This window comes from Moschus berezovskii, chromosome 28 (genome assembly GCF_049115385.1).
Source record: "Moschus berezovskii isolate FMDL1 chromosome 28, NW_MosBer_1.0, whole genome shotgun sequence".
In the NCBI taxonomy this organism is placed as follows: Eukaryota; Metazoa; Chordata; class Mammalia; order Artiodactyla; family Moschidae; genus Moschus; species Moschus berezovskii.
The window spans coordinates 18,633,712-18,655,146 of NC_142487.1; the positions used below are offsets into that span (position 1 = coordinate 18,633,712).

The following is a 21,435-nucleotide window of genomic DNA, read 5'->3' on the forward strand; positions in this document are numbered from 1 at the left end:
CTTGTTTTCCAGTCTCATCTTCCTTTTGATTCTTCTATAGCATTTTTACTGGCAGTGACTCTCTCCTCCTCAAACTGTGCCTTCTGCATCTTTGTCTTTCTGGTTTCTCCGTCACATCTTTCTAGGCTCAGCAGTGATTTTTGCTATAACAGAAAACCCTATAACAGAATCTGAAATACAAGCACACAAAAAAGATGAAGTGCAACTGCTGAAGCGGGCCTGGTAGCTCAAAGATGCTACCCTGAGATTCTCTTGGCCTTATTCCCATGCTTGTTGCCTCAAGATCACAATGCAACTGCTGTAGAGCCAGGCGTCACATCTGTATTCAGGACAGGAAGAATGTGGCAACTTTTGTCTCTTTGCAACCTTTTAATTCAGGAAGGGAGTTCTCTTTAGCAGACTACTTGCTCTGTTTCATTAGCCAGAACTGGGACACATCAGTCAGTTCAGTTCAGTTCAGTCGCTCAGTCGTGTCCGACTCTTCGTGACCCCATTAATCACAGCACGCCAGGCCTCCCTGTCCATCACCAACTCCCGGAGTTCACTCAAACTCATGTCCACAGAGTCGGTGATGCCATCCAGCCATCTCATTCTCCGTCATCCCCTTCTCCTCCCTTCCCCAACCTTTCCTAGCATCAGAGTCTTTTCCAGTGAGTCAGCTCGTCTCATGAGGTGGCCAAAGTATTGGAGTTTCAGCTTTAGCATCAGTCCTTCCAATGAATACCCAGGATTGATCTCCTTTAGAATGGACTGGTTGGATCTCCTTGCAGTGCTGCTGCTGCTGCTTCTAAGTCACTTCAGTCGTGTCTGACTCTGTGTGACCCCATAGATGGAAGCCCACCAGGCTCCCCATTCCCTGGGATTCTCCAGGCAAGAACACTGGAGTGGGTTGCCATTTCCTTCTCCAATGTGTGAAAGTGAAGTCGCTCAGTCGTGTCCAACCCTTAGCGACCCCACGGACTGCAGCCTACCAGGCTCCTCCATCCATGGGATTTTCCAGGCAAGAGTACTGGAGTGGCTACTGGTCCTTAAATCAATCATGATTCATACTCTGAAGGTCTGGGAAAGGATTAAGCTCCTGAGATCAAGAGATCTCAACCTCCTATCTGAACAAATCAGTGTTGTTTTAGTAGGGAAAATGGGGACAGAAAGGCAGAGAATGGCTTTGCATAGTCAACAGAGAGAGTTTCTGCATTGGTAATTTAGAGTCTCTCCTCGACCCTCTGTCCATTTGACTTACTTTTTGGGAACCTGAAACTCAAATACAGATTCTTTCCTACCCACATTGTGATGACAAGTTCAAATCCTGTCTCTCCAATCCAGAGTCCAGCTACCCTCCTGGTTTTTCTCCGAAGATTCCTGAGGGCTTAGTGTTCCCTGCAGGTGCATTCAGAACCCACCATCAGAAACTCACATCACCCTCTGACTTCTCCCAAACTTGCCCCAACATTAAATAGTCCAAGAGCTTTCAAAGTGTTTTAGTGTGTGAGCTTTAAATGAACTTCACATGCTTGCCTTGTAGTCCTCTGCCTACACAGAGCGGGTGGGAGTGGGGACTAAGCTCCTTTGAGAATTTGAGGACACTGAAGAATTGTTTATCTTAGTGTCTTAGCTGGGGATCCCCAAAGCAGATTCCAAGACAAAAACTGATGTCACTACTTTATTAGGAGGGGCTTCCCAGGTCTCACTAGTGGTAAAATATCCACCTGCCAATACGGGAAACTTAAGAGACTGGAGTTTGATCCCTGAGTGGGGAAGATCCCGTGAAAAAGGAAGTGGCAACCCACTCCAGTATTCTTGCCTGGAAAATTCCATGGACAGAGGAGCCTGGCGGGCTACTGTCCATGGGGCTTCATCGAGTTGGACATGACTGAGCAAATGAGCACATTTTATTAGGAAATGCAGACCTGCCTAGGAATCTGGAGTTGGGGAAAAAAGAGCAGGGCAGAGAGGGAAGGAGAGAAAATAAACAGACATCTTCAGGACCCAGCTGCCACTCGTGTTCAAGTGCAACTGATGGCTTAATCTTGTCTCTTCTGAGCGGCCACATGACCTGTTGCATCTTGAATGATCTGTCTTGGGGAGAAAGTGAAGAGAATTTATCTGGTGCTTCCCAAAACCCACAGGAGAAAATTTCACCTGACCGCCTTAACTCCCCTGTCCATTATAGGCAAGGGCACCCAGTGGGTCTTGTGGTATCTCACACATCAGAGGAAACAGGTGAGCCTCGGGGCAGGAGGTGAGTGAGGGGCACACAGCGTGAATGGGAGCTGAGGAGCTCTCGGAGTCCCTGAGCAAGGACAGCCTCTATTATGGCCAGCCAAAATAAGATGAGACCACAAGAACCTGAGTTGGTGACCGAGGAGAGTGTGATACAGTGGATGAGCATTCCCATTTTACAGATGAGAAAGTTATAACTCAGCGAGGGGAGAAGACTTGTCCGATGTATATGGCCAGTGAGTGGCAGAAGCTGCACACCAGCTTCTCAAGCCAGTGCTCTTTTTCCATGCCCTGGGCCACTGAATGATTTGGGGGGCTCCTCTTCCTGTTGATTCAAGAAAGCGTAATCAAAGCTCTGATCCTTCTGAATTGAATTTCCCAAGTGCCTCTGGCACCAACTCCATCCATCACAGACCGTGTGCACATTGTAATTTGAACATTTTTTTTTTTTTTTTGGTCAGCCAGTTGTCTTTATAGTTAAGAGAAAGCAACCCTGTAAAAGCTAAGTGGAAGTCTATTATGATCTGCCACATCTGTCCATATCAGGCAGGGGTTTTGCTCATCTTAGCCAAAATTGAATAGCAGCTGTCTTTATTTAATAAAATCCTGAGAATAATTGTAAACCGAGACTGGTGTACTAAAACTTAGAAGAGTGCTTTATAGCTTCATATGTTTTTTAATATTGCTAAGTGCCTCCTGTCCCTTTCTGTAATCGACAGGTTACAAATCAGGCATAACTATAATATAATCATAAATAGATCTTCTTCCAGAACACAAAAACAAACTGAAGAGCAGGTATTAATCATTCATAAGTCTACAGTGTGCTTTTTTCAACGCCATCAAGCAGTTCTCCAACTCTCAGTGGACGCTGGCCGAGTGTCCTGCCTGCAACTCAATGTCCACACTGTCTACCTGGAGATAGCCTCAGATCCTACATGTTAAGGGCTCAGTCCCACAAAACTGCACCCCTTTCAGAAAACTGCACCCCCTTCAGATGCCAATCACAAGTTTAGGTTGTTGCCTGTGCTTATGACAGGACAGCTATAGATCAGAAACCCCCATGACTCCCTCATCAGGTTTGATTTCTTTGCTAGAGCTAGAGTGGCTCGCAGAATTTAGAGAAACATTCACTTACATTTACTAGTTTATTAAGGGTTTCCTAGAGAGAAGGACGGAGAAGGCAATGGCAAGCCACTCCAGTACTCTTGCCTAGAAAATCCCATGGATGGAGGAGCCTGGTAGGCTGCAGTCCATGGGGTCGCTAAGAGTCAGACATGACTGGGCGACTTCACTTTCACTATTCACTTTCACACATTGGAGAAGGAAATGGCAACCCACTCCGGTGTTCCTGCCTGGAGAATCCCAGGGATGGCGGAGCCTGGTCGGCTGCTGTCTATGGGGTCGCACAGAGTCGGACACGACTGAAGCGACTTAGCAGCAGCAGCAGCAGCAAAGAGAAGGAATGGTGTGATCACTCACCTGGAACCAGACATCTTGGAATGTGAAGTCAAGTGGGCCTTAGAGAGCATCACTACGAACAAAGCTAGTAGAGGTGATGGAATTCCAATTGAGCTATTTCAAATCCTGAAAGATTTGTTGTGAAAGTGCTGCACTCAATATGCCAGCAAATTTGGAAAACTCAGCAGTGGCCACAGGACTGGAAAAGGTCAGTCTTCGTTCCAATCCCAAAGAAAGGGAATGCCAAAGAATGCTCAGACTACCACAAAATTGCACTCATCTCCCACACTAGTAAAGTCATGCTCAAAATTCTCCAAGGCAGGCTTCAGCAATACATGAACCGTGAACTTCCAGATGTTCAAGCAGGTTTTAGAAAAGGTAGAGGCACCAGAGATCAAATTGCCAACATCCGCTGGATCATGGAGAAAGCAAGAGAGTTCCAGAAAAACATCTATTTCTGCTTCATTGACTATGCCAAAGCCTTTGACTGTGTGGATCACAATAAACTGTGGAACATTCTGAAAGAGATGGGAATCCCAGACCACCTGACCTGCCTCTTGAGAAACCTGTATGCAGGTCAGGAAGCAACAGTTAGAACTGGTCATGGAACAACAGACTGGTTCCAAATAGGAAAAGGAGTACGTCAAGGTTGTATATTGTCACCCTGTCACCCAGAGTACATCATGAAGAAGCACAAGCTGAAATCAAGATTGCTGGGAGAAATATCAATAACCTCAGATATGCAGATGACACCACCTTTATGGCAGAAAGTGAAGAGGAACTCAAAGGCCTCTTGATGAAAGTGAAAGAGGAGAGTGAAAAGGTTGGCTTGAAGCTCAACATTCAGAAAACAAAGATCATGGCATCTGGTCCTATCACTTCATGGGAAATAGATGGGGAAACAGTGGAAACAGTGTCAGACTTTATTTTTTGGGACTCCAAAATCACTGCAGATGCTGATTGCAGCCATGAAATTAAAAGACGCTTACTCCTTGGAAGGAAAGTTATGACCAACCTAGACAGCATATTAAAAAGCAGAGACATTACTTTGCCAACCAAGGTCCATCTAGTCAAGGCTATGGTTTTTCCCGTGGTCATGTATGGATGTGAGAGTTGGACTGTGAAGAAAGCTGATCGCCGAAGAATTGATGCTTTTGAACTGTGGTGCTGGAGAAGACTCTAGAGAGTCCCTTGGACTGCAAGGAGATCCAACCAGTCCACTCTAAAGGAGATCAGTCCTGGGTGTTCATTGGAAGGACTGATGTTAAAGCTGAAACTCCAGTACTTTGGCCACCTCATGCGAAGAGTTGACTCACTGGAAAAGAGTCTGATGCTGGGAGGGATTGGGGGTGGGAGGAGACGGGGACGACAGAGAATGAAGTGTCTGGATGGCATCACCGACTCAATGGACATGAGTTTGAGTGAACTCTGGGAGTTGGTGATGGACAGGGAGGCCTGGCGTGCTGTGATTCATGGGGTCGCAAGAGTCGGACACGACTGAGCGACTGAACTGAACTGAAGAGAGAAGAAACGGAGAAGGCAATGGCAAGCCACTCCAGTACTCTTGCCTAGAAAATCGCATGGACAGAGGAGCCTGGTGGGCTGCAGTCCATGGGGTTGCTACTATTCGGACACGACTGAGCCACTTCACTTTCACTTTTCACTTTCACACATTGGAGAAGGAAATGGTAACCCACTCCAGTGTTCTTGCCTGGAGAATCCCAGGGACAGCGGAGCCTGGTGGGCTGCCGTCTATGGGGTCACACAGAGTCGGACACAACTGAAGTGACTTAGCAGCAGCAGCAGCAGTGGCTCAGCGGTAAAGAACCTACCTGCCAATGCAGGAGACATGGGTTCCATCCCTGGGTTAGGAAGATCCCCTGGAGAAGGAAATGACAACCCACTCCAGTATTCTTGCCTGGAGAATCCCATGGACAGGGGAGCCTGGTGGGCTGCAGTCCATGGAGTCACATGAGTCGGACATGACTGAGTGACTGAACACCAACAATCAGTTTATCAGAAAGGATACAGAGGAACAGCCAGGTGAAGAGGTGTACAGGGCGAGGCCGGGAGGGCTCCTGAGCTCAGGAATTTCTGTCCAGTAGAACGGGTGTGCCACCCTTCTGGCATGTGGGAGTGGCCACCTACCCAGCAGCTCATCTAATCTCATCATTCAGGAGTTTTTTTTTTTAGTTCGGAGATAATTGTTTTACAATGTTCTGTTGGGTTCTATAGAGTTTTTATAGAGTTTAATTTATAGCCATTCCCCCTGTCCATACCCAGAGGCTGTGCCTCGGCCTAAAAGTTCCAGTCCTCTAGTCACTTTCTGGTGACCATCCCCATCCTGAGGTTATGCAGTGGCCTCACCTTAAGTCCCCTCATTAACATAAACTCAGGTATGATGAAAGGGGCTCGAAGACATTCCTGTCACTCAGGAAATTCCTAGGGTTTCAGGAACTTCTTGCCGGGAACGAGGGACAAAGATCAACCATTTCTTATTATCCCACAATAAATGAGTCATTTTTTTAGTTTACAGAGAAAGACAGTCGTTTACTACCTCTTTTCAAACCCTGGGCCTTCCTGAGAACTGTTACTCTGTTGTCCAAGCCTTTTCAGGCTGCTGTAACAATCCCAGAGACTGGGTGACTTAACAGACAGCAGAAATGTTTACCTCGTATCCTGGAGGTTGGAAAGTCCAAGATCAAAGCACTGGCAGAGTCAGTGTCTGGTGGGGGGTGCTTCCTGATTTATAGATGCTGTCTTCTCACTGTGTCTGCACAGGGTGGAATGAATGAAGGGGCTCTCTGGGGATTCTTTTATAAGGGCACAAATCCCACTCCTGAGAGCACCACCCTCATGACCTAATCACCTCCCAAAGCCCCCCACCTCCCAGTACCATCACTTTGGGAGATTAGGCTTCAGTTTATGAATTTGGGGTGGGGGGTATACAAACATTCAGTCTATAACAACTGTGAAATGATTTCTTGAGGTTGAATGCCTCCTAGGAAATGATGCTTAAGTAATCATTCTTCAAGAATTCAAGCACAATCCCAATAACTGACAGGCAACAAGTAACTGACACATCAGAACTTCTGTGAAAACAGAAGCACTAGTTTACAATGTGCAAGCACACATTCCCAGTACATTCACTAATCTTTGCTTTCCCTCCTGGCGAACGTGTATCCTGGCCATGAGATACCCTTTAAGTGGACTCAGTTTGTGCTGCAAATACTAGTCACAAAATACTGGTTCTTCCTGAGAGATTTAGGTTATATTCTTGACTTAGTTGAATAGAATGTATATTCTGGTCTTTGATAGTTGACTGATTGCCCTGGAGAAATAACTGGAACTCATTATGCTTTCACTGGAGACTTGTGTGTCTGTGTGTGTTATTTATATTAAAAATATTAAAAACACATTTGTGTGTAATCTACTCAGCTGCAATTTTCTTTCTCCATGAAAATTACTCACATAAGCTGGGCTGCTCATTGTATCTGTCATTACTAGTAAAATTCCTGATGCCTCGGACAGAGGCTGGCTTAGACGAGTGCTGGGATCATAGAAACTACAGTCTCTTCTTGCCTATACATTTTATAATGGTCTCATAGAGCCAGATTGGAGAAGGAAATGGCAACCCACTCCAGTGTTCTTGCCTGGAGAATCCCAGGGACGGGGGAGCCTGGTAGGCTGCCATCTATGGGGTCACACAGAGTCGGACACGACTGAAATGACTTAGCAGCTTGGCATAGAGCCAGAGACAATTTCTGGTGGGGCAAAAGTGATTTCAACACTTAAGAAAGAACTTCCTAAACGTCCCTTGAGATTTTTTCATTCACCTACAAAACCACTGGAGTACATTTGCACTTGTAGTCATGTGTATCTCATTCTGACATTGGGAGACTGGGATTCATGGGCTAGAGATACAATTCCACATTTACTGAGTGCTTATAGAGGTGGTGTGTGGCTTTCCCCCCATATTTGTCCATAGTCAGGTTCAGAAAAACTGGGGTGATGATAATACTAATCTGGAGGTGGGGAGAGGAAGAAGGGCAGGAAGAAAACAAAGAGATCGAGCTTTAAAAGTTAGACAACTCAGAGTCTTTGTCCTGTAGGTTATAACTATCAGAGTTTAAATACAGAACACTAGTCTAAGCATGCAGTAAGCACTCAATAATTGATTGAGGCAAATGTTAGATCAGTTGTCTTGTAGATTCCTGAGTGCTAGGACCTTACTAGCTTGGCATAATACCTGTTAGGAATCTAGCACAGTAGAGTATGCCTAATGAAAACTTCAGGGATCAAAGGTTGAAGTTCATGGACCATTCTAGGGCTGGCAAGCTCAATCAGGTACCAGCGAGGCACAGGTGATGAGTTTTCTGTCCTTATGGGTGTGAGCTACTCATCAAACCATGGGTCACTTTGATAAGCACGAGTCACTGTTGATAACGAGGATAAAACTCGAGTTAAGGAGCAAGATTAGGAGATAAATGCCAATATATTATAATACTAGTAGATTGTTTGAGAGGAACAGGATGTTTTAACAGGTTAGGAGATGAATAAAAATGACTTGGAGAAATGAAATGCGGTGAAAGAGAAGAGTCAACTCTCTGTGAGTTCAAATTTCTACACAGAGCAGAGGTGGGGGAAGGAAATAGTAAATCTCAAACTTTTTTTCATTATGACCCATAATTAAGAAAACCATATAATGTGATGAGTGTGTATGCTCACACTCACATCATCATCCTCACACAACATATATATATGAAATTAAAATAGCATCAAGTGATGCTCTTATCACAGTGAACTCTGAAGTTTTCTATTCTATTTCATTGTTTCAAAAATGCTAGCAAGATCTGCTGGATTGACTTCACAGCTCATAATTATTGGGGTTATGGCCTATAGTTTGAAAAGCGCATGACTGGGTGAAGTAAGGACAGAGCAGGGAATGCGCAGTTAGAATTTCAGTGAGGTCTTATCGCAGGCTGAAAGAGAATGTTGGGATGGTCCAAGCAGTGAAGAAACTTCTGGGAAGTTAGCAGGCTGAGAGTTCAGCCCTGCCTATGGGAATCAGGCCAGCATCAAGTTTTGCCCAAATCATCTGATACCTCATACCTGGACTGACTTGCCTTGAAGGCACTGCAGGATTTCCATGAAACCACTAAGATGGGGTGCATGTAGGGGATATTGGTGGCCAGTATCACTGAATGATGCTCAGTTCAGTTCAGTCACTCAGTCGCTTCTAACTCTTTGTGACCCCATGGACTGCAGCACGCCAGGCTTCCCTGTCCATCACCAACTCCTGGAGCTTGCTCAAACTCATATCCATTGAGTCGGTGATGTCATCCAAACATCTCGTTCTCTGTCATCCCCTTCTCCTCTCACCTTCAATCTTTCCCAGCATCAGAGTCTTTTCAAATGAGTCAGCTCTCGCATGAGGTGGCCAAAGTATTGGACTTTCAGCTTCAACATCAGTCCTTCCAATGAAAACTCAGGACTGATCTCCTTTAGGATGGACTGGTTGGATCTCCTTGCAGTCCAAGGGACTCTCAAGAGTCTTCTCCAACACCACAGTTCAAAAGCATCAATTCTTCAGCACTCAGCTTTCTTTATAGTCTAACTTTCACATCCATACATGACCACTGGAAAAACCATAGCCTTGATGAGACGGACCTTTGTTGACAAAGTAATGTCTCTGCTTTTTAATATGCTGTCTAGGTTGGTCATAACTTTCTTTCCAAGGAGTAAGCGTCTTTTAATTTCATGGCTGCAATCAGCATCTGCAGTGATTTTGGAGCCCCCCAAAATAAAGTTGGTCACTGTTTCCTTTGTTTCCCCATCTATTTGCCATGAAGTGATGGGACCACATGCCATGATCTTAATTTTTTGAATGTTGAGTTTTAAGCCAGCTTTTTCACTCTTCTCTTTCACTTTCACCAAGAGGCTCTTTAGTTCTTCTTTACTTTCTGCCATAAGGGTGGTTTCATCTGCCTATCTGAGGTTATTGATATTTTTTCTGGCAATCTTGTACCCAGCTTGTGCTTCCTCCAGTCTGGCATTTCACATGATATACTCTGCATATAAGTTAAATAGGCAGGGTGACAATATACAGCCTTGACATACTCCTTTCCCTATTTGGGACCAGTCTGTTGTTCCATGTCCAGTTCTAAGTGTTGCTTCTTGACCTGCATACAGATTTCACAGGAGTCAGGTAAGGTGGTCTGGTAGTCCCATCACTTGAAGAATTTTCCACAGTTTGTTGTCTGTGGAAACAGACTGAAGTCAAAGGCTTTAGCGTAGTAAATGAAGCAGAAGTAGATGTTTTTCTGGAATTCTCTTGCTTTTTCTGTGATCCAATGGATGTTGAGTGATGCTAGGGACCAGAAATTGGTGGGAAGTGCTGCCCTGCTCTGTTGTTATAATCCCTGCAGACCTTACAGATGAGGTAATTTACATTGTAGAGACGCAACTCTTCCCAATTTAAAATACCAGCTTTCCATGACATTTATGATTAAGGCCAAAATTTTTGCTATGGGCCACACAGCCTTAATGATTTGTGCTCTGAGCCTCTCTCTGACTGCTCTTCCTTCTGCCTATCCTATTGTGCAGCCTGTGCTCATTTCAGATGCTCTTGACTGTTTCCCTGGACTGTTCCCTCCCCTTGAGCCACTTTTCTTATTCCACACACAACCCAATTTTTGCTGCCTCATGAATCCTTTCTTGATCCCACCCCTCACATACATTGGAATGAAACTAGATCTTCCAGTTAGAACTTCCACACCAAGAAATTCAATTATTTGTGTAAGCATGTGTTTAATATATGTCTCCCCACTAGACTATGAGCTCCATGAAAGCAAGAAGAGTAACTGATTAAAAAAAAAAACAGTTAAAACAATGAATTTAAATTAAATGTCTTACTAGAGATCGGCCCTCAATTTCTTAAAAATAGCTCAGGCTTCCCTAGTGTATAGTGGTTAGGAGCCATGGGTTCCATTCCTGGTCCAAGAGGATCCCACGAGGCAACTAAGCCCATGCACAACCACTACTGAGCCTATGCTCTAGAGTCCATGCTCTGCAGCAAGAGAAGCCACCACGACGGTAAGCCTGCACAGTGCAGCTAGAGAGTAGCCCTGGCTTGCTGCAACTAAAGAAAGCCTGTGAGCGGCAACACCGACCCAGAGCAGCCAAGAATAAATAGATACATAAAATATCCCTTAAATCTGTGCTTACCTTACCTTTTTCATTATATTTATTTTTTTCTTTCTTTTCCCCCCAAGACTTCTGAAATATTTATCAATTTTATTGCTCCTCTTAAATAACCAGGTTTTGGTTTTATTTTTTTTTTTCTACTATTTCTAGCCACCGAACGACATACTCTTATTAACTCTAGTAGTTTTATATTAAAAAAATAGCTAGAGGCCCAAGGTTTTTCATTGAACAGTTACAGCATCTACAATAAAGACTTTTGTATCTTTCTTTTGAAAAGTTGTATGTACTATTTCATTTTCATGTCTTATTGCTTTATTTTAGCCACTTAAACAATGTTAACAACATTGATGACAGCACACATCTCTATCTTGCTGCTGAATTTGGTAGAAATGGCTTTAGTATTTTTCTATTTTTTATGCTGTTTGCTGAGCTATTTTGAGTAGTTCGTGTTTATTTTTCCTGAGAAACCTTACTGGCCTTTACTGGTTGAATGAAAACCAGAAGCGTCCTGGGAGCCATTTCAAGACAGGAGTGATTAACCATGTCGAATGCTGGACGGGCCAAGTAAGACAAAGCCTGAGAATCGGTCATTGGATTTAAAATCATGGAGGTCACTAATGACCTTGACAAGAGCAGTTTCCATACAGTAGTAACTACAATTGGTTAAAGAAAGAACAGAAGAGAAGAATTAGAGACACCAAGCAGCGGTAAGTTTTGTTTTGCCAAAATTTGTTATAGAAGAAGGAAGAGATTTGGAAGAGCTGCCAAAGAAACAGAGTCAAAAGAGTTTTTGTTTTGTATTGTTATTTTCAAGATTTAAGACATTAAACCCTATGGGGAAGACACTGCTTATGCCCTTTTTACGAGGACAAACTAATGATCAAAGAGTATGCTTAGTCGCTAAGTTGTGTCCAACTCTTTGTGGGTGGACTCTCACCCCCAGGCTCCTCTGTCCGTGGAATTTTCCAGGCAAGAATACTGGAGTGGGTTACCATTTCCTTCTCCAATGATCGCAGATAGAGGGGAGCATTTATAAAGTCGTGTTCTTAAGTGAGAGGATGGATCTTGCATGTAAGTGGGAGGTGACTCAGATGGAGCAGGGACAACTTATTTACAATAAGAGGAGAGAAGGCAGAATAGGACAAATGGGGACAGACACTGGTGAGTGGGTCATTGTAGTCTCCTATTACTTCTTTTGCTCAGTGCATTTAAAGATTTTCTGGGTGATTCTAGTGAACATGTAGGTTTGGAGTCACTGGTCTACAGTTAAAACCAAGTAAACCAAAGGGCTCATTGCTCCTCTCCTCCAGCGCTATGCTTGTGTCTGATTTTTCTGCTGGTGAGAAAAGAGCACATCCAGAGCATCCTGGGGTGATGGTGAAGAGTGAGCTGCCTCAATTTGTCAACCTTAGGTCCCACACTGTGAGAACGACCCTAGGCCTGTCTCACTTTCCTAACCATACAAACTGCACATATGAGAATACAGAGGAGTTAGACAGATAGACAGATACATAGACAGGTAGATAGGATGAATATAGGTCATATCTCTCCCCAAACAGAGCACCCCAAGAGAGAGTAGGACACCTGGCCCAGCACAGGCTTACTTATATGTCCCTGCTACTGGGACTCCACCTTCTAGAAGTCAGAGTCCAGTCAGTTCCTTAAACATGACCAGTCCATACCACCAGGAGAGAGGCCACAAAGTCATGAACCCTGATGCCAAATTCTCCTTGGAATAGAAGGAGTGGGGTGGGGAAACATTGTTTAATAAATCTAAACTGTCTCCCCTCCTCCACCTAGGCCCAAGTCAAAAATGTGTGTCACAAGAGATTGATTTAGCTCGCACAGTTGTTGCAGTCCCTTTGGACTGATATAACAAAAATACCATGGACTGAGCGGCTGATGCAAACATTTATTTCTCACAGTTCTGGAGGCTGGGAAGTCCAAGATCAGGGTGCGGGCAGATTTGGCGTCTGGTGAGAGCCAACTTCATGGTTCTTAGATCATTGTCTTCAACCTGTGCCCTTTTAAAAGGGCACTAATCCCATAGGTGAGGGTTCTACCCTTATGACCTAATCACCTCCCAAAGTCCCCAGATACCATCACACTGGGGATTAGGTTTCAACATATGAATTTTGAGGAGACATAAGCATTCATTCTATAGCCACAATAATTTTAAAAAATTATATCTATCCACCCTAAGCAAGGTGGGCATGGCATTTTCCTGACTAAGGCAGCAACTCCCTGCTTGTATCCTCCAGGACCACTGCAGACATCAGCACCCTGGCCTAGCCACCAAGGTACAACTTGCATATCCAGTCACAGACAGTGAGAAAATGCTGGTATATTTTCCCCCCCAGGAAAAAAGAAGTCCAAAATAACCTGGTGGCTTTCCCAACCCCTGAGCTCTGCTTAGGCCAGCTGTTTCTTTAGGTGTCTTCTCTTGAGGGTAAAAATAAGGAACAACCTGTTTCCTGGTAGCAGCATCCACAGGAGGATGACAGCATGTGACATCAATGTGATGGAGGGAGCCTAGCTCCCATTCATTCCCCTGGCATTGTACAGTAATGGACTCCGATATTAAAATGCATATTTCACACCCTTGTCCCCCGATTTGGAGGATGGCCATTCACTATGCATGAGCCATTCACTCATGCTCATCACACAGAGAAAATTACATTTTCCCAGTTGCCAAATGAAAGAGATAAATTAAATCACGTGGATAAGAACACTGCTTCCACAGCAGTTCCACAGACCCGAGACACTGATCTAAAGCACCCAGGAGGGAGACTGAGATTTCCTGGGGTCTTCCTGGTCAGACGAGGTGGGACATTTGCCCTTTCAGCATTTTTGGATAAAATGAGCATCCTTGAACCCTCTTATTCTTCCTTCCTAGGAAATATGTTATAAAATGAATAAATCAACACAGAGCATTTCAGATTTATGCCTACCCACTGAATTGATAACACTTACTTGTAATGAAAATTAAAGAAGCAAAATGTTAAAATGTTCTCTTTGGGGAAGATACACTGAAATGTCTCACTACTGAGGTACACATATCTGCTTCTTGCACACTCTCTCCTTATTCCAGTGTATTCTTTTAGGTTAATGAGGATCAGATCACTGCTGTCTCTAATTTGGAATCTATTCCTAAACCTATTGGTGGCAGCAGTGGTAAAGAATCTGCCTGTTAATGCAGGAGATGCAGGAGACACAGGTTCGTTCCCTGGGTCAGGAAGATCCTCTGGAGAAGGAAATGACAACCCACTCCAGTATTCTTGCCTGGAAAATTCCATGGACAGAGGAGCCTGGTGGACTACAGTCCATAGGGTCCTAAACAGTGGGACACAACTAAGCACACACACTTAAACCTGTTACCGACACACATATAATTAATAGCAATTGTATCTGCACAGTAATTACAGCTACCATTTATTATCATTCACATGGACATCACTATTCTAACCACTTAATGCATTTTTCTAATATGAGAGTGAAAAGGTTGGCTTGAAGCTCAACATTCAGAAAACAAAGATCATGGCATCTGGTCCCATCACTTCATGGGAAATAGATGGAAAAATAGTAGAAAAAGTGTCAGACTTTAGTTTTTGGGACTACAAAATCACTGTGGATGCTGATTGCAGCCATGAAATTAAAAGACGCTTACTCCTTGGAAGGGAAGTTATGACCAACCTAGATAGTATATTAAAAAGCAGAGACATTACTTTGCCAACCAAGGTCCATCTAGTCAAGGCTATGGTTTTTCCAGTGGTCATGTATGGATGTGAGAGTTGGATTGTGAAGAAAGCTGATCGCCAAAGAATTGATGCTTTTGAACTGTGGTGCTGGAGAAGACTCTTGAGAGTCCCTTGGACTGCAAGGAGATCCAACTGGTCCATTCTCAGTTCAGTTCAGTTCAGTTCAGTCGCTCAGTCGTGTCCGACTCTCCGCGACCCCATGAATCACAGCACGGCAGGCCTCCCTGTCCATCACCAACTCCCGGAGTACACTCAAACTCATGTCCACAGAGTCGGTGATGCCATCCAGCCATCTCATTCTCTGTCGTCCCCTTCTCCTCCCACCCCCAACCTTTCCCAGCATCAGAGTCTTTTCCAGTGAGTCAACTCTTCGCATGAGGTGGCCAAAGTATTGCAGTTTCAGCCTCAGCATCAGTCCCTCCAATGAACGTCCAGGATTGATCTCCTTTAGAATGGACTGGTTGGATCTCCTTGCAGTATAAGGGACTCTCAAGAGTCTTCTCCAACACCACAGTTCAAAAGCATCGATTCTTCGGCGATCAGCTTTCTTCACAGTCCAACTCTCACATCCATACATGACCATGGGAAAAACCATTGCCTTGACTAGACGGACCTTGGTTGGCAAAGTAATGTCTCTGCTTTTTAATATACTATCAAGGTTGGTCATAACTTTCCTTCCAAGGAGCAAGCGTCTTTTAATTTCATGGCTGCAATCTGCATCTGCAGTGATTTTGGTCCATTCTAAAGGAGATCAATCCTGGATGTTCATTGGAGGGACTGATGCTAAAGCTGAAACTGCAATACTTTGGCCACCTCACGCGACGAGTTGACTCACTGGAAAAGATTCTGATGTTGGGAAGGATTGGGGGCGGGAGGAGAAGGGGACGACGGAGAATGAGATGGCTGGATGGCATCACCGACTCGATGGACGTGAGTTTGAGTAAACTCCGGGAGTTGGTGATGGACAGGGAGACCTGGCGTGCTGTGATTCATGGGGTCGCAAAGAGTCGGACACGACTGAGCGACTGGACTGAACTGAATATGATCTCATAATTTAAATTTTACACACCTGGAATTGTACGAGGCCCTGGAAGCTGAGGGGGGCGTGAAGCAGAACCAGAGTACACGGCAGACCCTCGGAGTGTCGAAGTGAGGTTCTCACACTGATTGCTTTGGAAGTTGGGAGAAGGGAGGGCTCATGGGCAGCTAAAGCCACTAGTGACCTCATTATACAATATTTAGGTAATCATATTTTTTTTTTGCCTAGAAAAGCGGCTTCTCGATCATCCCACTGCGGCGCAAGCATTAAGTGACGCCCCTAATCAGTGTGGACCACTTTGGATTTTCCCAAAGGCACCACCTGAATTATTACTATTATTATTAGGGTCTAGTGCCTTCTGCTTTCCTTTTCTCTGGGTTCCTAAGTGTTGCTTCCCTTCTGTTAGTTTTATCCCGGCCGTGCAAAGGAGCACAGATTCACAGCCCGGGCGCCAGGCTCTGGACTGGTGCACGTGCGCTCGGTGCCCCCTCAACCTTCGGCGGGGTCCCCTTTACCGCGCCACCCAGTCCGGGCTGGCCCCTTCTCCTCCCGGGCGCCCCCGCCTCGGGCCGCTGCATCAGAGAGGGGCGGACCCGGCAGAGGGGCCAGGGTTTCGGCCGAGCGCAGAAGCACTCCGCTTCCCGCCGCCCCATCCCTCGCGGGCAGAGCTCAAGGGGGTCTCCTCCCCCGGGGAGGAGTGAGGACGAGCTCCAAAGGTGATGGAGAACTCTGGGGAGCGTGCGTCCAGGCAGGAAGGGCAGGCTACCCCGGGGAGCTGGGCTCGACTCAGAGAACGCGGGTCCCCGGCCCACCAGGTGAGGGTGCCTCAGAGAGGGCTGGGTCGGAGAAGGCCGGTCTACACTGCGCGCGCTCCGCCCCGGAACCGCGCGGCGGAGCGGCCCCGGGGCTTACGGGAGGAGGGAGCCGGGCGCGCGGGGGAGGCAGCCGCCCCCTGCCGCCCAAGGCCGGGCTCCCCCGCGCGCCCGCCGCCGCAGCAGGTGGGGGCCCGGCGGGCCGGGGGCGGGGCCCGGCTCGGGGCGGAGCCGCGGCGGAGAGCGCGGGGCGGCGAGGAGCCCGGCCGGGGCCGGAGAGGCAGGCGGAGCCGGAGCCGCGCGCCGGGCTGTCCGGGCACCCGCGGGAGCTCGCCGCGCGCCGGGGCTGGGACCGGCCGGGCAGAGCGCGCCGGCGCCGCGGCCGCAGACAAAGGCGCCGCTCGCTCCCGGGCCGCCGCGCTCGCGGGCTCTGCCTTGGGTAAGTGGCTCCCCCCTGCGCCTTCTTTCTTCTCCCGGCTGCCTGCTCCTCTCGGAGTTCCACGGGCTCCCGAGGAGCCGGAGAGAAAGGAAGAGATGACACTTCCCCGCTCTCTCTGCAGCCCTCATTACACCTTTTTAAAAAATTCCCTAGCCAATTTCACACTCTCGAGTTTCCGAGCGGTGGGACGTCTCCCGTGGGATCGGCGCGGCCGCCCTCTGTGACCCCTTGCTCCGCAGACTGAACGCGCGGGTGTGGACCCTGGATCGGCGGCTTGGAAGTGAAAGTGGGCGCTGGGCTCCCTGGGGGCGGAGGGGCGGGGGGTGTAGGGGAGGAGGTCGTGGGGACCGGTTGCCGCGAGGGGACCCCCATCTCCAAGGACTGCTCGGCGCGTTCTGGGGCGCCGAGGGGCGGTTCGCACTGCAAGTTCAGATTTGGATCTCGGTTATGGGGTCTGCCCCAGTCCCCTCGCACCCTCCTTTCCAGCTTTCTCTCTGTCAGGTTCAGGGTTAATATTGTGCCCCCTACGCCCCACCCCACCGAGGCGCCCACCCTGCCCCTTCTCGGCCCCAGGGCGGGGGCTCCGGACGCCGGGGAGGGAGGAAGCCCCGCCGCGTTCCCTGCTGGGGGAACCCCAAACGCGTATCTGCGGCGGGAGGGCGGGCGGCTGCAGGCGGAGAAGGTTTGACATCACAGCGTGGTCCCCGGCCGGCTCCCCCAGCCTCTTCCCGGGCTGCCGTCCGTCAGAAAAGGAATCCCGGCTGCCTTTTTTTTTTTTTTTTTGCTTTTGTTCTGCCGGGAACTCTCGGGAATCCGGGGAGAAGCCGGGGCGGGCGAATACCTCCGGGAGGGGGACCTTGGCGGAAGCTCCAGGTGCAAGCCCAAAGTGACAGTTGGAGGCGGCAGCTGTCTCCCGTCCCCAAGTGGGGAAGAGATCCCGATCACTGATCAATGCTCGGGAGCAGGCAGTGGGTCGGCCGCCCTCCTGAGTGGGATGTCCGCCGCGGCCGCGCGCCGTCACGCGCCGCTCCCGCACTCTCGCAAACGCTTCCTCCAGACGCGCATCGCCATTCACGGATCTGTTTCTGGGACTTGATTAATGTCACCTCTGCCCGGGTTCTCTGAGGAGCGAGCGTCTGCTTCTATTCAATTTAATAGCCATTTATAGGGGCCTACTGTGTGCAAGGCAGCAGCCCTACGATTATCTTAAGAGATACTTAATGGAGCACCTGCTGTGTACCGAGCAGGTGTGTTACGAACTTTTCAGTTTAGCGGAGTTTATTGAGTGCTTGCTGTATTCACGGTACCGAAGCTCTGACCGTGTCTTAATAGATATTTACTGAGCAACTACAGCGTACAAGGTCGTTTTTGTTTTGTTTCTGAAGGGCTGCCCAGTGTATCTTTGGGGGCGGGGGTCACGTGGAGGCAAGGAAGCCAAAATATGTCTTCGAACACTTCAGTTCCTTTGGTAACCTGCCTTTAACTTTCCCGGACTGCTTGCTGTGTGGTGTGAGAAGAGCTGGTCTGGCACACTCCAGTTTGAGGGGTTTATCAGACGGGAGCAGGGCAGAATAATGAAAAGGACCTCTTTCCAACTCAGTTTACTCACTTTAAAAATAAGGAGGGAGGAGGCAGTTCCCTTTGTGCAAAGCACGGTGGTAGTTATTGCAGGGAATCAAAGGTTAATGAGGCAAAGCATTGACAACTTAGAGGGGGGAAAGTCTATGGTGGGGCAGAAAGACAGACAAGAGACAATCAAGCCAGGAAGCTTTTGGGTTAGGGCATGAAGATAGGGCCAGGATGGACCCCCCCAGCTGCTGGCTCCAAACCGCGACCCTGTTGAGAGTGGGTTTAAAATTCTACCTTTCTGGTGGCTGGGGACGTAAGGGCAGAATCAAATGGTCTTAGGGTCCTACTTACTAAGAGATTAGATAAGTGTGTTACTCTGATGGGATCTAGAGACACACTGGAATATCCAGATTGGCAAGAAAACCATGGGTCCTCAGCCTCTTCAGGAAAATGTAGACTAGTAGGTATGATGTAGTCTAGTAGGAGTTCTTGTGATAAACACATAAACGGGCTGCTTGGGCAGCATACGTGAAAAGCTAGGAGCAAAGTCTTTCTAGAATTTAATGTCAAAAACAAAATTCTGTGCTCATGGAATTGTGACTTTCCTTTTATCAGACTGTGGGAAATTGCTCTGTGTCTAGTATGGTTGTCTTTTTAACTTCAGTTCAGTCACTCAGTCATGTCTGACTCTGCGACCCCATGGACTGTAGCTCGCCAGGCCTCCCTGTCCATCACCAACTTCTGGAGTTCACTCAAACTCATGTCCATTGAGTCGGTAATGCCATCCAGCTGTCTCATCCTCTGTCATCCCCTTCTCCTCCTGCCTTCAATCCTTCCCAGCATCAAGTTCTTTTCCAATGAGTCAGTTGTTCGCATCAGGTGGCCTAAGTCTTTTTAACTTGGCCTCCAGCAGTTCCTGGTAACTGCTTTTCTCTAGCTTCTTGGTAGGTTGATCTTTTTCTTCCCAAATCATTTCCAATCGCCCTTGGGAAAAAAAAAATTATTTTTTTTTTTAAATCTACAAGTTATTCATTTTTTGTTATAAACTTGGAAGCCCCCTTCAGATCTTTTCTGGAAGTAGCCCCATTATGAAAGATACCTAGGAAATTTAGTAAGCACTAGATGAATGACTTGGAGGCCTTGTACTTATAAGAGGAGGGAGGGAAAAAAGGTCAAAATGAATCTGTTTGCAGGGCAGGAACAGAGACACAGAGCGCAGACCTGGGGCCCTGGGAGTGGGGGAAGGAGAGGGTGGGGTGAACTGAGAAAGCACTGAAACATACCCTCCCATATGGAACACAGGTAGTGGGAGGTCGCTGTGGAACACTGGGAGCTCCACACGGTGCTCTGTGACAACCTAGAGGGGCGGGTTGGGGCTGGGTGGGAGGTTAACGAGGGAGCGGACATACGTATACTTATGACCGATTCATATTATTCTATGACAGAAACCAACGTAACATTGTAAAGCAATTATCCTCTAATTAAAAAAAAAAAGTCAAAATCAGGAATTACAGGGAAAATATAAACTGGCCTTGAAAGACAGAATGTGATTTAGATAGGCAAAGAAGATGAACAAAGATCTCCCTTCTAAATTGAGGGAAAGGAGGTTAGCCTAAGTGTGATGGAAACCAACCATCTTTTGAGCACTTTAGAAATCTGTTAGCTCTTTATCTGGAAGAGTTTCGAAGCGCTGCCCAATCGTTTAGCTCTGGGCCCAGTGTTTTGTGAGGTGTCAGGTGGGGGCTTCACCCAGCATGGCCTGGCGTTCACTGTAATTCCTATGGCTGGTGGCTGGTGAGAACCCTTGTCTCCTGTTCCAGCTGCAGGGAACACTGCATCCCTACCATTCTTTCAAACATTCCTAGGGTTTTTTTCACCTGAGCTGAACTTGATTGTAATCTTCTTCAAAGCCAAGAATGTGACTTGGTCTTTTCTCTACATCCTTCCCTCCCTGGAGGCTTGGGCGTAGTCTGCAGGGTAGGTGACTTTTATTCTAGAACCCTGGATTGTTCATTCCTTCCCCCTTTCCCTACTTCCTCAGGGCCTGACCTTTCTCCCTCTCTACCTCTTTCAGCTCCTCGGAGCCTTTCACTGTATGAAAACTCAGGGCAAAACCAACCTGTCACCAACCCCTTTCCCTTGACTAGGAGTATAGGTCACTGTTCTGTCCTTGTGCTTTCAACCTCATTATGGAATGAAAGGCTTTATCCACCATGAGATTTCAGGCATAGACAAGTGGCTGTTGGAGGTAATTGGGGAGGTGAAGTGCCTTTCCTGGTGCTTCTGAAATGACGCTGCTACCACCTTCTCATGAAGCCAGTCTTGCAAAGGTCCCTGTGGTCCCACAGTCCACAAAAGTCTGGAGCCTTCATTGCTTGGTGGCCGGCGTGGCGGCCGAGGTCACAGAGCAGTCCTGCATGTGCTGTCAACCCGGCCTTCACTCGCTCTGTCCTTTAAAGGTTAATCCTTTTCCAAACAGGATTCTTTCTTCCTTCCCTACACATGCCATTATTCTAAGGCTGGGATTCTCAACCCAAGCACTCTTGGTATCATGAGCTGGAACATCCGTTGTGGGGCCTGTCCTGTGCATTGTAGAATGTTTAGCAGCAGCCCCGGCCTCGACCCAATAGATGCCAGTAGCTCCCCACGTCCCCTCCGCAAGTTGTGACAATGAAAAGTGTCCCCATTTATTATCGGATGTCCCCTGGGGAGCAGAATCACCGCCTATTGTGAACAACTGTTCTGAGGGCTACTGGTTACCATTCCCACTTTTCTGGAAGAGGCCTCCTTTATTGTAACTTGGTTTTCAAGACAGGTGATTTGGTAAATATAAGGTGTGTGTGTGCTGAGTTACTTCAGTCATGTCTGACTCTTTGCGACCCTATGGAGTGTAGCCCACCAGGCTCCTCTGCTCATGGGATTCTCCAGGCAAGA

The 21,435-nt window shown here is 47.3% G+C and overlaps 1 protein-coding gene across 1 annotated transcript in view; it reads left to right on the forward strand.

The window, feature by feature from the left end:
* Nucleotides 1–16,805: 16,805 nt before the first annotated feature.
* The window catches only part of MAPK4 (mitogen-activated protein kinase 4), a 178,327-nt gene continuing 173,697 nt past the window's right edge, over nucleotides 16,806–21,435 (forward strand). The window contains exon 1 of the mRNA XM_055417368.2: nucleotides 16,806–16,932. The gene's annotated coding sequence lies outside the window, so the exon portion shown is untranslated. The remainder of the gene's footprint in view (nucleotides 16,933–21,435) is intronic.